We start from the raw sequence: 16,119 nt of genomic DNA, 5'->3' as shown, positions 1-16,119 counted from the left end.
TCCCTCATTTTGACGCTGGTTGATTTTTCTCCCTTCTCTGACTTTCTCTGCAGCTTTCACACCTGTGCCTCTCAGCTCAGTAAGCATGGCTTATTGACCAATTGGTGTGGCATTTAACTCACTCCGAGAAGGGCTGGAGAAAACGCCAAAGAACCGAAGGCACATTTTGCTTTGAGCAAGGTAACAGGCTGCTCTGCTCTGAGCCAAGGCGTTTCTCTTTACTGCCCAGCATGTAGTTTCCAACAGCTTCAGGGTGAGGCAGGCAGTATTGGGACCACAGATTTCTACTTAGAACCCAAATTAGGCTTCCTGTGGCCCAGACAGGTTGGGGTGGGGGTTGGGGGAGGAAATTAGCATCCTTAGAAGTTCTGACCACCATTGGGGTAGTTGGGAGCCCGTAAACACTGGTTGACGCTCCTGGGGACCCTGCAGTACAGGACTCAAGAGCACCATGCAGCAATGGCCCAGGCTTCCCAGACCACCCGAGTTCAAATCTAAAACCAGGGCAGCCTCAGAACTCCCAAGGTTCCCTTTTAGCTCAGCAAGCAACAGGGTAGGGAAGCGTCATAAAAGGACTTTTCTCCCTTCCCTCCCTTGCCTCTTCTGTTAATCGTTTTTGTTGTCCCTGTCTACTGAATTAGACCCACATCATATTCAGACAGTACTGAGGCTTGTTCTTTGATGGGTGATTTGGATGAATCTGGGACCCTTTCACTGAGATACTGGTGGAGAAGACAACAAAACTTGCCACAGCGTAACAGAAGATCAGCCTCATGGGAAAACACCTTAACACATAACAGGCATATCAGTAATTTTACCATTACTGGTAGGTTTTGAAATGATGGTTATTGGTCCTGGTGAATGTAGACAAAGTCCAAGGTTACTGTTCCCCAGTGCTGGCTGGATTCTCCGCAAGTATGAAACAACCTGATGACTTTTCCATTGTTTTGTCTTGAAATAAACAGTACTACGTGGATATAACATGTTGTTACACACAAGATTTTATTTAAACATGCTAAGTACCAGGCACTGTAATAAGCTCCTTTTAACTAATCTTCCCAACAATCCTTGAAGGTAGGTATTATGATTAATATCATTCTTTCACAGATGAGGAAATTGAGGCACAGAGAGATTAACTTTGCTGAGGTCATCCAGTAAATGATAGAGTTGGAATTTGAGCCCAGGCAGTTTGGCCTCAGAGCCTTCTTAACTAGGGCTATAGGGTTTGGCCTTAACTTTAAATGATATCTCTGGTTCTTTTTTCTCAGCACTATATGGTACTACAGAACTCCTACTCATAAACTTTCCACAGTTAAATCTTCTAAAATCTCCACAGTTGCATGGAATGAAATGAGAACATTTCTTCAGCTCTTCTCCTTACCACTGTGCTGGATGGGTCTGGATGGTAACCAATACATTTTGTCCCCCAGTATACATGTACTCGAGAAAGATTCAAAAGTGGCTGCAAGAACTTGGAAAACAGTTGTGTTAAAAATAATTTAGTGCAGGGGTTTTTAACCCTGGGTCCATGGACCCCCCAGGGGTTCCATGGAAGGATGTCAGGGGGTCCATGAGCTTTAATTGAAAATTCAAAAGAAACATTCTTGTGGGGACATGTTGATGCAGGTATGATTTATTTATTACATAATACACAGTATAGCGTGGACTTAGTAACAGGTCTGTATTTTTCTCCTGACTGGCAGAGGGGTCTGTGGAACAAAAAAGGTTAAGAACCCCTGATTTAGTGGCTGTGTAAAACAAGAGGATCCTTAGGCCAGGGCAAGACTGAGGAAACAACTGCTTGCCCTCTTTTTCCTTTCCTCTTAAGACTTGCCCTCTGAGCAGCCCTTTACAAAGGAATTGCACCTCTTTTGGCTCCCTCCCCAAATGAAGGGACTTCCACCCAGCCTTACCCTGAAACAACCAGCAGTGCAGAAGCTTACTCTCTAGTGAAGCCAGGGCCTGATAGCAAGCATAAAACTCTTCTCTGCTGATATCTAATAAAGAGCACTCCAGCCACCATCACACGCATAGAATTTCCAGCTCAGTGTGTCTCCCTGTACCATGCAAACACATTTCCAGCCTGCCGTCCAACTCTGTCCTGCCTCAGCAGCAAACAGACACACACCCTCAATTCCATCACCCCTGCTGCGTAATCATCATAATTAGTAAAATAATCTGCCTAGGAGTGAGTGGAAATCGGATGATGCATTTCACTTTTAAACTCTTCTGCTTGTTTGGATGCTCTCTGCCATCATCACTTCCTTTGATGTAGGGAAAGGAAAGCTGGCTAGCATCCCGTAAGAAATGTTGATGCCCCAAATCGTCTTGTCTACTTTTAAGATTCCACATCATCAACGCTGAGCCCTTGAGTCTGTGTGATCCTCCGGGGCACCTGGCACATGAGCCCAGGCTCACTGGTGGTGGCCACAGGGAGCATACGGTAGGCTCAGGGGCAGTGCTTTTCTCTTTTCCAGATGATGCACAATTGAAGGAAAGCAGAAAGGATGTGAAAACTGAAATGCAAGTGAGTAAAAAACAGCTCTTTGGAAAATATGAATAGTCCAAGGAACATAAAGGTAAAGGAGGGAGGGATGGAGCCACATGATGATAAGGAAAGGCTGGTTTTCTGGCTCTGACCCTTGTTTCCCGTATGACCTTTGGTCTTGTAGATCCTCAGTTTCTTCTACTCAGAAATGGTAGGACCACTTGGAGCCTCAGCTGCAAGAAGCTATAAAAAAACAAACTTGTGGAGGATCTTGACTGGGCTTGGAATTTAAAAATCACTGACTTCGATATTTATTTCATGTTATCATGAATGTAAATCTAACAATAAAAAGATGTGATGTATCCAGTCTCCCCCCACTGTCTCACAGTGCAAAAGACTTCCAGGTGGACGCCTCGCACGCTGGGTGAATCCCTACGATGGCTGTCCTCAGGTCCTCCCATCTTTCCGACCGTACCCCATAATCCTTCCATTCTCTGCTCTCCCTTCTGGCCTTCCATGGGGCCCTTTGTAATTCAAAGCTCATTATCTAAATTTCATATGGGGATGTAAGTCAAACCTTTATCATTAAAAAGCTATTCCCTCCGAAGTACATCCTTATTTTGCAAGTACTCTTAGTTTTCAAACTGTACTCAGAGAAAAATCCTGGCATGTAAATCGACTGTTATTTAAACCATGCCTTTTTTAAGCTGACATATTTGTGACAGCTCCCCAGCAGTGGCTAGAAACAATTCTGAGCACTAACACTAGCAGTCCGTTTCTCTCCTTCCTAGTATGAATGTGGGGAGGGTGAGAAAGAGGAAGAGGGTATTGGAAAAGTTGGGGAAGGGATGAGTGAAGTCATCTATTCACATTGTTTCTTCCTTGTTTTATGGAGATTTCTGCTCAGGCAGTGGGGGAGGAAGCATAGTGCTTACCTGGGTAGGTTTTCTGGGCGAAGCAGAGGAGGTAACTTGGCCAACTTTAGTTAAAAAGTGACCACAGTCCTCCTGAGAGCTATCAGGACTGCTTGCTTTCTCCTGTATTCCACCCTCTCCCCAAGTTAAAAGTGGTGATTAGGCCTAGGAGTGGGTTATGCATAGCGGTTAGAGGTAAACTCTCCTGATCTCTTTTTATGTCCCCTTCCTTCAAAGACTCCTTTTCTGACCCTGGCCCCCTCCCAAAAATGACTCCTGTAATTGGTTACAAGAAGAGCTAAGTGAGGTAGTATGAGTGGCTTGTTATAAAATTGTTGCCATGCTAGAAACACCAACTAATGCCCTCGTGGTGAGTGGGAAGTGTCTTCTCCAGATACACCTCACAAGTTGAAAAAGATCTCTTATCCAGAAGCAAGCCAAAAACTGACATCTAGCTCAATGCTAATGAACTCACCAAATCCAGCCCTATAATCTAGCCCTTTCAGAACCAGGGCCAACCCTTGGCTTAATGCATGAGTGAATATTCCCTGCGGTACATTTCAAACCTTGCTCCCCTGGGGAGCAGGTAAGGAAAAACCCCACACTCTTAAACTCTGGAAAAGCACCTGCAGAACTGGCCATGTGCACTTGAAATACTTTATTTGGAACTTAGCACCAGTGACTACAGATTGAATTTTGTCGAAAGAAAACAAACGCTGCATCAGGCTGGCTGCTTGCTACTTAGAGTTGTCTCCCAGGAGCGCAGGCCTGCCTGCTGCTGAGGGAGAGTGTTACAGATGTACAGATGGGCCAAGCAGCTGCTGGGAAATACAATGACCTTGGCCTGTGATTCTGTCATCAAAATAATGGCACTTTTGTGCATCCTCTAGAAATAGAATTCTTCATCTGGCACCACTGTATGCTGGACTTGGGAGCAGTGATGTCACCAAGGAGGGAGAAAGTAGGCGATTCATCCTCTTGGGCGGGGTGACTAATTCCACTTCCCGACCTCTGAACATTTACTGAGGTCATCCATCCTCCCCCAGACCCCGGCAGTCACACATTCACATTGTTCTGACTCTAACACATCCTGTGGGGATTCCCGATCCCCCTCAGATTGCTCCCAAATATTCTGGGGGTAGTTGTCTTCTGAGCCATCCTCTGGCATCTAGTGATCTCCTCCATTCTCACTTTAACTCACAGTGGTCTCTGCAAATGAATGCTGCAGAACCCAAAAATGGCAGCTATGTTGCCAGTGCCCACAGGCGGGTACAGTGGTTGTCCACAAAGGTGCCCTCTGCTGCGCTGCCTGCCAACGCTGGCCCTGAGTCTTCCAGACACTGCTGCCAGTGACTATGAAGGCTGCCAGCACCAGTGAGGGTGGTGCCCCAGTGACGACTTTCAGGTTGTTTCATCTATTCCAGCCATTCACAAAAGGGCCCTGAGAACAAAAGGTTGGACAGTGCTTTGAGTGGCAGATTCAGAATCACCTTGTCAGCCAGCCTTGCCCAATGTCACCCTTGAGCCCACTTTGTGAATCTTGACATTTTTCCCTTAAGATGAATTCTGCCCAAGAAGGCTCCTCAGCCCCTCTTATGAGCAGGCTGCTGGCAGGTCCACCTCCTGTCCAATTCAGTGTGTCCAGAAATGATAGAAGCTGGGACTTGCCATCCTCCTGAAATAAGATGGATGTTTCCCTTTGGTGGGATCAGGGTACTGAGTGGAGGTGATTTAGCCAAGACAGAAATCGCTGAAGATCCCAGGTGATTTAAACTCCCCCTTTCCACACAGGAAGTACTTTGAAGAGGATGTTGTCAGTCAGTTGACTCTCCACACTGTAAAAGCTATTAAGTTTTAGCGTTGACCATTAAAAAGTGATTTCTTGATCCTCAGGGTGGCAGAAGCCTTGGTCACCAATCAAGACTGTGGACCAGTGAGTCTCAAACTTTAGGGTTCTTAAGAACCACCTGGGGAACATGTAGATCCTTGGGCCCAACCCCAGAGGCATGCTGGACCCAGGAAACTAATTACTAAATGTTCAGGTGGCCCTGATACAGGTGGTCCATGGGCCCCACTTTGAGAAACCCTGGGATGCAGCCTGCCGCCATGCTAGAAATCATTCCCCGTGTTGGAGAGGGAACCTAGGTTTGTTATGAAGTTACTGTGTGCCAGGTGCTGGGGACAAGTCCTTCGTAATCTTCCTACATCTCATTCCACAAAAGAAAATCCTTAAACAGATACCACACTTAACTCCATTTGAATGGATAAAAGGCCCAGGACTTGGAGCTGCACTCAGCTCATATGGTGACAGAGCTGGGAGTGTTGAAGCTCATTCTGCCAGACCCCAGAGCTTTGTATCTCAGCACAGGGTGTCACATTGCTTCTGGGGCATTCGGGGAACAATAATGGAAAGAGGCCAAGTTGGGTTTGGCAAGCGTGCTTTAGTAGAGCTCACAACTACTTAACCAGCTCAGGATATCCATCAACACCAATGGGAAAGAAATGAAAGTATTGCAAAGGGGTCAGCAAGAGTAAGATTGAATCAGAGGACCACAGAAATTCAAGCTCACTACGTATTCAATGGCATAATTGTACCAACAGGCTGGCCGGGTGAAGATTACACTTACTAGAAGACACAAGGGAGATTTCATGGTCAAATATGTATGTGTTTGTTCCTTTGTTTACTTGTTTACTGCCCGTTCACCCCACTGGAAAATGAGCTACATGTGGAAAAGGATTGTTTATTCTCCACTGTATTCCCAGTGCTCAGCACAGTATTAGCACATAGTCGACTTTCAGGCAATTTTTGTGGAATGAATGAATGACTGGGGTGTGAGGAGAAGAAGGGTATGCTATTCTTTCTCCCAGGGGAGGTAGGGGACCTGCTTTGCTCCAAGATCATCCTGCTGTCATGCTTCATGTGTTGTTGAGTGCCAGTCCTTGGCAGAACACCCAGGATACAAGTTCCTGAGACCCTGCCTTTGTCCTCATGTCCTAGGATAACTATCTGTATTCAGGAGTTGGGGGTGTTTTTGGCAAGCCTCTGAGAGAATGAGAACAGGAGTGGGTAGATGGGACAGGTCTCTGTGTCCCCCACCCATAATCCCTGGATGACCATCCAGGGCATGACTGGGCAATCATGAAGCAGATGCAGCACTAGCTGCCTCTTGGTGGGAAGGCAGGAGCATAGACTGTGGCCCCTTCTGTTTCCTTTGCCTTTTCCCACCTGGAATAGAGGCTGCCCTAGGCACAAGAATACTTTCTGTTGGCTGGTGCTGGTCTCCAAAGCTGCCCACCTATATATACACCCTCTCTGGAAGACACAGGAAACTGCCTATTTCTAGTAGGACATCAAGGGGACAGAAAAATGCAATGTGCCTCTCACACAGTGTTGAGAGATTCCTCAAAGTCACTAGGCTTCTGCATCTAGAACATATATATCCGGCCCCCTGGTCACCTTTTCTCAGAGGCACAGGAATCCTGGAACCATTTTTCAAACACTGCCTTTATGAAAGTCTCCCACAAATCCCCACCAAAGCCCCTCAGGTCCCACAATTTCATAATCACCAAAAGGAATGAGCTGCCAGGGCCTGTCCTCCACTCCGGGACCACTGACTCACAGAAGCTATTGGCACAACCAGTTCATCAGAACCCCGTTTGTTTCTAGCTTCCATCTGCCTTTCCTTTCTGGTTCCTTGGTTCTCACTGGTGCTCATTTCTTACCCCAGGGTCCCCACCTCCCTTCTCATCCCGGCCCCAATATGTTTTCCCATTGCTGGTTGACAGGCCTGCCCATCTTCTCTGAAACTATTCAGGCAGGTCTCGGTTACCAGCTGCGATCACTCCAACCATAGCCTTGACCCTTCCACTTCAGAGCCCTTAGAAGATAGAGTGGCCTTTCCCTACTCTTCCCAAAGAATGGGAAGGAACATGTAGATCTTAGCGAGTTGTGCTGGCGCCCCAACACCGGCCCGAGCCAGGCTACTAAAGAGCAAAACCGCGCTGCGTGCGACCAGGACCAGGCTCCTCCTGCAGCATCTTCCAGCAAGATCATTTTTTACCTCAGGGAACCCTAAGTCTTGGTAACTTGTTTGCAGGGAGTTGGAATCAGTGTCCAAGATAGGTCAGTGAGTCTGGAGTGATGAAAAGAATCAGTTTCATTTTCCTGCCAAATAAAATCTCAAACCCGCTTGGACTCCCTGTGAAGCTCACCGCAGATGCGCAAGGACTCTGCACACTGCACGATTCTGTTATTGCCCCAGGCTATCTGATTGGAAAAACTGCCTACCAACAGTACCTCTCCTCTCCCAGGATTATCTGTCTCTACTGCGCCTGCAGCTGGTCCTGTGCAGAATATATAATAACGGCATGGTATGGATACTGTGCAGGCTTCCAGCCCAGTGGAAGCCGGCAAGTGGCTTCTATTTATAGGGAAGGCATTCCTCGGGCACACATGCTTTCTCGGGCCTGCTGAGAAGTCTGCTGAGTCCCCGGCAGACGCTGTAGAATAGGGCTGCCAGCCTCCCTCTGCCAGAGAAGGGCATTGTTCTGCCACAAACAACGGTGATGTCAGAATGAGTTGACAGCAGCTGCTAGCGCCTTCCTTCTCCACATTTATAGCTGAGCTCTGCCAGATGCAGAGAGCCGTCAGACTTATGGGTTTGGATTTGGGAGAATGAATTGCACCAAAAAGGAAGGACTTTCTAGCTCCAGTTGGCTCCAGGAGGGAAGTGGCCACAAGCCATAGGTGGTTATTTCGCTTAGGCTGCCCATGTCTTCTGGAGCAATGTGCAATTGCTAATTGTAGTAGCATGGGCAGCCAGGGCCAGTGCAGGGCAACAGACCTGGTGGTTAGGCAAGTGGCCTGTGGCTTCCCTAGAGCTCTTCTGTAGGCCCAGCCTCCCCCGGGCTTTCCCAGCCCCCCACTACCCCCAACCCCCCCAAAGCTAGTGGCACCTGAACCCTGCCAGGGAGAACAGCTTGTAACTGGGTTGTTTCAGGTTCTAAGAAGAGCCTCACCTCTCTGGGCGAGGGATAGTAGTTCCCTTATGTAATCTTCAGTCTTTTATTCTTTTTTTTTTTTAATTGACTTTGTAATAATATTACATCAAAAATATATATGTGAGGTCCCATTCAACCCCGCTCCCCCACCCCCCCCTCTCCCCCCCCAACAACACTCGTTCCCATCATCATGACACATCCATTGGATTTGGTAAGTACATCTTTGGGCACCTCTGCACCTCATAGTCAATGGTCCACATCATGGCCCATACTCTCCTCCATTCCATCCAGTGGGCCCTGTGAGGATTTACAATGTCCGGTGATTGCCTCTGAAGCACCATCCAGGGCAGCTCCATGTCCCAAAGACACCTCCACCTCTCATCTCTTCCTGCCTTTCCCCATACCCATCGTCCACCATGTCCACTTTTCTCAATCCAATACCACCTCTTCTATGTGGACATTGGATTGGTTGTGTCCATTGCACCTCTATGTCAAGAGGAGGCTCAAATTCCACATGGATGCTGGATGCAATCCTCCCATTTTCAGTTGTAATCACTCTAGGCTCCATGGTGTGGTGGTTTTCCTTCTTCAACTCCATCTTAGCTGAGTGTGGTAAGTCCAATAAATCAGATTGTAGGTGCTGGAGTCTGTTGAGGCTCAGGACCTGGCTATCACATTGTCAGTCCAGAGATTCAAATCCCCTAAATATATCTTAAATCCCAACGTTAACTGCACCTCCAGCACATTAGCATGAAAGTCTTATGAAGGGAGATCCCATCTGAGTCCAGCAGTCTTTTATTCTTTAGTTAACCCTGATCATACCTGGGAAGGCAGAACAAGCTGGTGGTTGAGGATGTGTACTTTAGAGTAAGACAGAGCCAAGAAAAGTTCTAGCTCAGCCACTTACTAGCTGTGGGACTCTAAGCAAGTTAGCTTACTTTCTCCAGGCCTCAGACTTTCCATTAATAACTTGGCATAAAAAACCCAATAGAAAAATGACCAAGGATACAGATAGGCACTTCACAGAAGAAAAATACAAGTGACCAATAAATGTATGAAAACATATTCAAGCTTTCTACACATCAAGGAAATGCTAATTAAAATAAGACCTCATTCTGGGCAAATTTTTAAAGGCTTGATAGTGTCCAGCATTGACACAGAGGCAGTCATACTCTGCTGGTGGGAATTAAATTGGTTCAGCCACTTTAAAAGATAATTTTTCAGTCTCTACTAAACTTTTTATGTGCAAAACCCTTTGACTTCACAATCCTACTTCTAAGAATCCCTCCTGGAGAAATAATTGCACATGCGGATATGAATGTTAATTGTAGTATCGTCTGTGATATTTTTTTAAAAAATGGACCGAAAGAATCGAAAACAGGGATTGGGACAGATACTAGTTACCAATATTTATAGCAGCATTATTCATTATGGTCAGTAGGTGGAAACAACTCAAGTACCCATTGACAGATGACAAAATGTGATACGTATGTACAATGGAACATTATTCAACTGTAAAAAGAAGTGAAGTGCTGAAACATACTCCAACGTGGATGAAACTTGAAGACATGTTGAATGAAACAAGCGAGATACAAAAGGGCAAATAGGGAAACGGACTTTGGCCCAGTGGGTAGGGCGTCCGTCTACCACATGGGAGGTCCGCGGTTCAAGCCCCGGGCCTCCTTGACCCGTGTGGAGCTGGCCCATGCGCAGTGCTGATGCGCGCAAGGAGTGCTGTGCCACGCAGGGGTGTCCCCCGCGTAGGGGAGCCCCACGCGCAAGGAGTGCACCCATAAGGAGAGCCGCCCAGCGCGAAGGAGGGAGCAGCCTGCCCAGGAATGGCGCCGCCACACTTCCCGTGCCGCTGACGACAACAGAAGCGGACAAAGAAACAAGACGCAGCAAAAAGACACAGAAAACAGACAAACGGGGGGGGGGAGGGGAATTAAATAAATAAAAATAAATAAATCTTTTAAAAAAAAAAGGGCAAATATTGTATGGTTTCATGTAGATGAAATACCTAGAATAAGCAAATTCATAGAGCCAGAATATAAATAACAGGTTACCATGAGACAGGAGGATGTATATTCAACTGCTTACAGTTGTCACCTCCAGGGAGGGGACTGAGGACAGTGAAAGGGAAACGGGAAGACGGGGGAATGTTAAATTTCACATGCCCATTAGGAGCTGCTGAGTCTGAAGTTCAGAAGAGAGGACTGGGCTGGAGCATCACATTTGAGGAGGAGTCCTCTTGCTTTATGGGCAGTTCTATTAGTAAGATAGGTTAGCGGCTCAGAGTCAAGGGTGGTGGCCACCCGGCCCTGGATTCTGAGGCAGGTAAGTTGAAGGAATGGGAAGACACGTCAAAAACCTGGCAGAAAAACATGGCCACAAAGCACGTGGCCAAGGACCCCTGCCTGGAAACCCCCCCAAGAAGGTGCCAGAAGGACCCCCCAAGAACCCCATTTGGAACGAGATTTCGTCCCGGCTCAAGGGAAAGCCCCGATACCATCAAGGGGCCTCACCATTGGGAGGGTGGGGTAATCAATCAGCGCAGCAAACCGCTGGGGCCCCTCCCCCAAACATTAGCAAGGGGAGGAGTAATTAATTGCTTCTGGGGATACATAATCTGCTGTTTTCTCCCATGTCTGTTCTGTTCTCCCGTTTTCTCAATAAACTACTGGCCTCACTAAACCGGCATGTTGTTAAATTCTTTTAGGTAACATAGCCAAGAACCTAGAGAAATCCATCATTCCCCACTTTCCCCCAACTTCAACTCCACTTGCCTGAGCATGAATCAGTTTCTGCTGTATACCTAAACAAGTGCAGTGTCCTAATTAATTCTCGCACCTTTGGCATCCCTGGTACCTGGTGGTGCCTCCCTCCATCGGATTCTTAGTTCTACTTCCTGTTTTCCCTTTGAATAGCCAACTCCGTGTGCCTAGACTCCTTTCATGGTCTCTGTGGTTCCCAGCTCTGCCTTCGCTCGACCTCCTGTCATTAAATCCCCTTGGCTAATGGCGCAGGGAAGCCTTCCCGGTCCTCAGTAGCTCCACCTACTCTGCACCCCATTCTCCAAACTCCATCCCAGGTAGAGCCCAGCCCCTTGCTCACTCACAAGGAAGTTGCAACATTTGTACACTTTTCTACACAGTTTCTCATTTAAGTTCCAAAAAGCAGCCATATTATCATTTTTATTATTATCCTTGCCGGCTTGACAAGGTGCAGAAATTGACATTTACAGAGGGGAAGTAAACCTGCCCAAACTCAGATGGGAAATGTCTTGGTTTCCTATTGCTGCGCAACAGATTGCCACAAGCGAAGCAACTTAAAAGCCCACAGTTATTACCCACAGCTGCCGGGTGTTGGCACTCTGGGCATACCCCAGCGGGATCCTCTGCTTCCAGGTCGCCCACGAGGCTCCAGTCAGCCAGGGCTGGGGTGGCTACTGAAGGCTCAATTGGGCGAGGGTCCCCTTCCAAGCTCCCTCAGCGGCCGCTGGCTGAATCTGGTTTCTCTTGCGCCGTGGAACCGAGAGCCCCGGCTCCGGGCTGGCCCTTGTCGGCCGCTGCCCTCGGTTCCTTGCCCCGGGGGGCCTCTGCGAAGCAGTGCGGCTGCCGACTTCATCGAAGCTTGTGGGCCGAGGAGGACAGGGTCTGCCGGCAAGACAGAGGTCACGCTCTCTTACCACCTCATCTCGGACGTGAGAGCCCCGCTCCGTTGCTGTGTTCTGTGGGTTAGAAGCAAGTCTCTAGACCACCTCGGTGGTGGAAACCAGGCGAGGGGTCCCACCGCGCGCCTAGACCTGGAGGCGGGGCTCTTTGGGGCCATCTTGGCGTCGGCGGCCGCAGGAAGTAACACCCGGGGCTTCGACACAGGCGCCAGCCTCTCCTACCAACACCCGGGGCTTCGACACAGGTGCCAGCCTCTCCTACCAACACCCGGGGCTTCGACACAGGCGTCAGAGTCTCCTACTAACACCCGGGGCTTCGACACAGGCGTCAGAGTCTCCTACTAACACCTGGGGCTTCGACACAGGCGCCAGCGTCTCCTACGCGTGGCTGCGTCCTCCATGGTTGCGCCCTGCTGTGGCCTGAACCAACAGGCGATGATGAGGAAACACTCCTGTCGCTAGGCGTGTCGCGTAAGCTGGTTTTAACAAGCAGGAAAGGGCGCTTCTGAGTTAGCATGCTTCCCTAAAACAGTGCGCTTCAAAGCTGAGTAACCAAAGAGGGGACGGGAAGAGCAAACGGTGCCCCTCCAGAGAGGCAGCCGATAACAGCTGTCACCGCCTCTTAAGCCGGCCCTGCCCCCGCGGGCCGCTGGCAGACGAGCGCCCCACACCCGGCGCAGCAGCCGGGCCTTCCGTTCCAGCCGCCACGCGGGGCGGGGGCGGGACGAGGAGCAGGAGGGAACCAGCCCCCACGCCGCCACTCCCGCCTGCCCCCGGGGTCCAGCAGAGCTGCCAAGCTAGCGGGGGTGGACACAGCTTCCCGTGGGGTGGACCGTGTGTCCTCCTGTGACGACGGCTGGGAGAAAGGGCGAGCGTCGGCGGCTCTCGCCATCCCCACCCAGCCCAGAAGCCCCCGACAGCCCTTTGGCGTCTGGGCAGCACAGATGTCAGGCTCTTCCTCGGGCCGCTGCGGAACGGTGCCCTCTTCCTGCTGCCCCCACGCCTCAGAATAGTCGCTCTAGTTTCCGGGAACCCCAATAACCCCGGTTATCTGGGACCTTTGGTCTCGTTTGATCCCAGATCGGCCTATTTATTAATAAATATTTATTGAGAACTCACTATAGGCAAGATACCTTCCTGGACACTGAAAAGGAGATATTCCTTGTACATAGATATGTATGTACCAGGATGCCCATAAAATAGAGGTGAAGAGCATTACTTTGAAGTCGCCTAGAGTCCACCATTTAGTAACAGTGAACTTGGGCAAGTCACTTAAGCTTTCTGAGCCCGTTTCCTCTTATGCAATATGAAACCATTATCCCTACCTCACAGGACTGTTGTGAAGATTAAATGAAATAGTTTGTGTATAGCACTTTAGCACCGCACCTAGCACACAATAAATACTTAACAGGACTTACAGGTGATCAGCACGGGACAGGCCATAGCACTGATTCCTCATTCCCACCAAACTGCAGGCTCCAGGACAAGTTGGACCACATCTGCGTGGCTCACAGTTGCTTCCACAATGCCTGGCACGTGGTGAGTGCTCAATCAACATCTGTGGAATGGATTAATAAATGAATAGCACTGCCATTAATGACAAAAATATTTATCCAGTGCAGCTTTCCAAGGAGCTCACAGATCTCTCAATATTATCTAAATTCAGTTTCAAAGTCCACCTTGGATGATAAGTAACAAGTCATTTGACTGAGGCCTAAGAGGGTAGACTTTAAACTTGAGATTTGCCTAAAACCATGCAATAAATGTGGAGTGGTTATGGGGTTAGGATTCAGATTCCTGGATTTGCAGCCCACTGCTCCTATATATCCAGTATATTGAGATTATCTTCCCAGCCTGACTGATTTAGCAAATAGGTAAAAGCTACCTATTATAATAGAATGTGGTATATTATAATACACTAACATTTACTGCAGTGGTTTGCAAACTTGTGCTTGCACCAGAATCTCCTGGAAATCTTGTTAAAATAGATTGCTGGGCCCTACCTGCAGAGTTGCTGAAGCAATAAGTCTGGGCTGGGGCTGAGAATTTACATATATCTAACAAATTCCTAGAGCTGCTGATACTGAGGCCTGAGAGCCCACTTTTAGAACTACTGATTTTCTGTGTGCTTTCTAAATGACAGACACCATGCTAAACACTTTACATAAATAGTTTTACTCATGTTTCTAGTTTCTATTGTAATATGCAACACACAATTTTCCATTTTAACCTCTATCATGTAAAATTCATTGATATTAATTATACTCACAATACTGTGCTACCAATATCACATCCATTACCAAAACCTTTTCATCTCCCCAAACAGAAACTAGGTACTGATCAAGCAATAACTCCCCGTTCCCACCCTAGCCCTAACCCCTGGAAACCTGGCTTTGCTTATTCTGGGTATTTTGTATAAGTGAAATCAAATACTACGTGTCCCTTTGTGTCTGGCTTATTTCACACAACATGATGTCTTCAAGTTTCTTTCATCATTAATAGAACGTCATTCCTTTTCATGGTTGAATAATATTCCATTGTATAGACATACCCCATTTTATTTTTCCATGCATGTTGATGGACACTTGAGTGTCAAATAATGCTGCTATGAACATAGGTGTATAAATATCTGTCTGAGTCCCTATTTTCAATTATTTTGGGTATATGCCTAGAAGCAGAATTGTTGGGTCATATGTTATTCTATGTTTAACTTTCTGAGGAACTGCCAAACTGTTTTCCACAACAGCAGCCATTTTACATTCCCATCAACAAATTCACAAGTGTTTCTGTTTCTCCACATCCTTGCCAACACTTATTTTCTGTTTTGTTTTGTTTTTGTTTTAAATAATAGCCGTCCTAGTGATGTGAAGTGGTATCTCATCATTTTTATTTGCATTTTTCTAATGGTTAGTGATGTTGAGCATATTTTCATGTGCTTATTGGCCATTTGTATATCTTCTTTGGAAAAATGTCTATTCTAGTCCTTTGCCCATTTTTTCTGTATTTTAAAGAAGTTTTAGATTACATGAATGTAAATTTTACATGAAAAATATAGGGGATTCCCATATCCCCCAAAAAACACACACACTTAACTCCATTAATAATATCTTTCATTAGCGTGGTACATTTGTTAGTTGATGAACATATATCAAAGCATTGCTCCTAAGCATGGTCTATAGTTTACATTATGGTTTACACTTTGCACCGCACATTATATAGGTTTTGACAAAATGTATAATGGCCTGTGCCCATCATTGCAATGCCATGCGTAACAATTCCAATGTCCCAAAAATGCTCCATGTTATACCTATTCTTCCTTCTCTCACCCCTCAGAAACTCTGGCAGCCATTGTCTTTACATCAGTGTTACAAGTTCTTCCATTCCTAGAATAATAATAAGTCTACTTTCATCCATAGTTGCATTCCTTCCTCAGCCTTGAGGATTTGGGGATGGTGATGCCCAGTTTGCTTCCTATTGAGAGGGGCTTAGATCTTATGGGACAGATAGATAAAACTGTCTTGCTTGCAGCTCTAGATACTCTGTGTTTTGAGAGGTGGGCACTGTCCATCATCATCCTTTTGTTAGATGTCCTGAGTGAGTCCGATGAACTCTAGAGTAGGTGTTGGCTGCAACACCTACTCATTCAGGGCTCATCTGGCATGTGAACAGTTGGAATATTTAAGTCCCTGGGACACATATTTAATGCGTGTAGTGCTCATTATAGATTCAAATAAAAGGAGCAGAAGGACCATGTGTAGGAAAATTATAAATGAGTCTAACTCTGAATCATTGCCTTTGCCCATTTTTAAATTGAGTTTCTTTTTGTTGTTGAGTTGTAGGAGTTCTTTATATATTCTGGATATTAAACCCTTGTCAGATATATGGTTTCCAGGTATTTTCTCCCATTCTCTGGTTTTCTTTTCACTTTCTTGATAATGTCCTTTGATGCACAAACATTTTAAATTTTTATGAAGTCTAATTTATTTTCTTTTGATGTATATGCTTTTGGTGTCATATCTAAGAACCCATTGCCTACTATAAGG

The 16,119-nt window shown here is 46.9% G+C and overlaps 1 protein-coding gene and 1 long non-coding RNA gene across 2 annotated transcripts in view; one reads left to right on the top strand and one right to left on the bottom strand.

Annotated features, from left to right (window-relative positions):
- The window catches only part of MTURN (maturin, neural progenitor differentiation regulator homolog), a 36,668-nt gene extending 34,174 nt beyond the window's left edge, over positions 1 to 2,494 (top strand). The window contains exon 4 of the transcript XR_011648796.1: positions 2,478 to 2,494. The gene's annotated coding sequence lies outside the window, so the exon portion shown is untranslated. The remainder of the gene's footprint in view (positions 1 to 2,477) is intronic.
- A 9,090-nt stretch (positions 2,495 to 11,584) lies between these two features.
- Positions 11,585 to 13,701, bottom strand: LOC131278607 (uncharacterized). The gene is made up of 2 exons (XR_009185990.2): positions 13,495 to 13,701; positions 11,585 to 12,133 (listed from the first exon to the last, which is right to left on the bottom strand). It is a non-coding gene; the product is annotated as an uncharacterized lncRNA (long non-coding RNA).
- Positions 13,702 to 16,119: the final 2,418 nt, after the last annotated feature.

Source organism: Dasypus novemcinctus, chromosome 5 (genome assembly GCF_030445035.2).
Source record: "Dasypus novemcinctus isolate mDasNov1 chromosome 5, mDasNov1.1.hap2, whole genome shotgun sequence".
Classification (NCBI taxonomy): Eukaryota; Metazoa; Chordata; class Mammalia; order Cingulata; family Dasypodidae; genus Dasypus; species Dasypus novemcinctus.
This window is presented reverse-complemented; position numbering and strand designations above follow the sequence as displayed.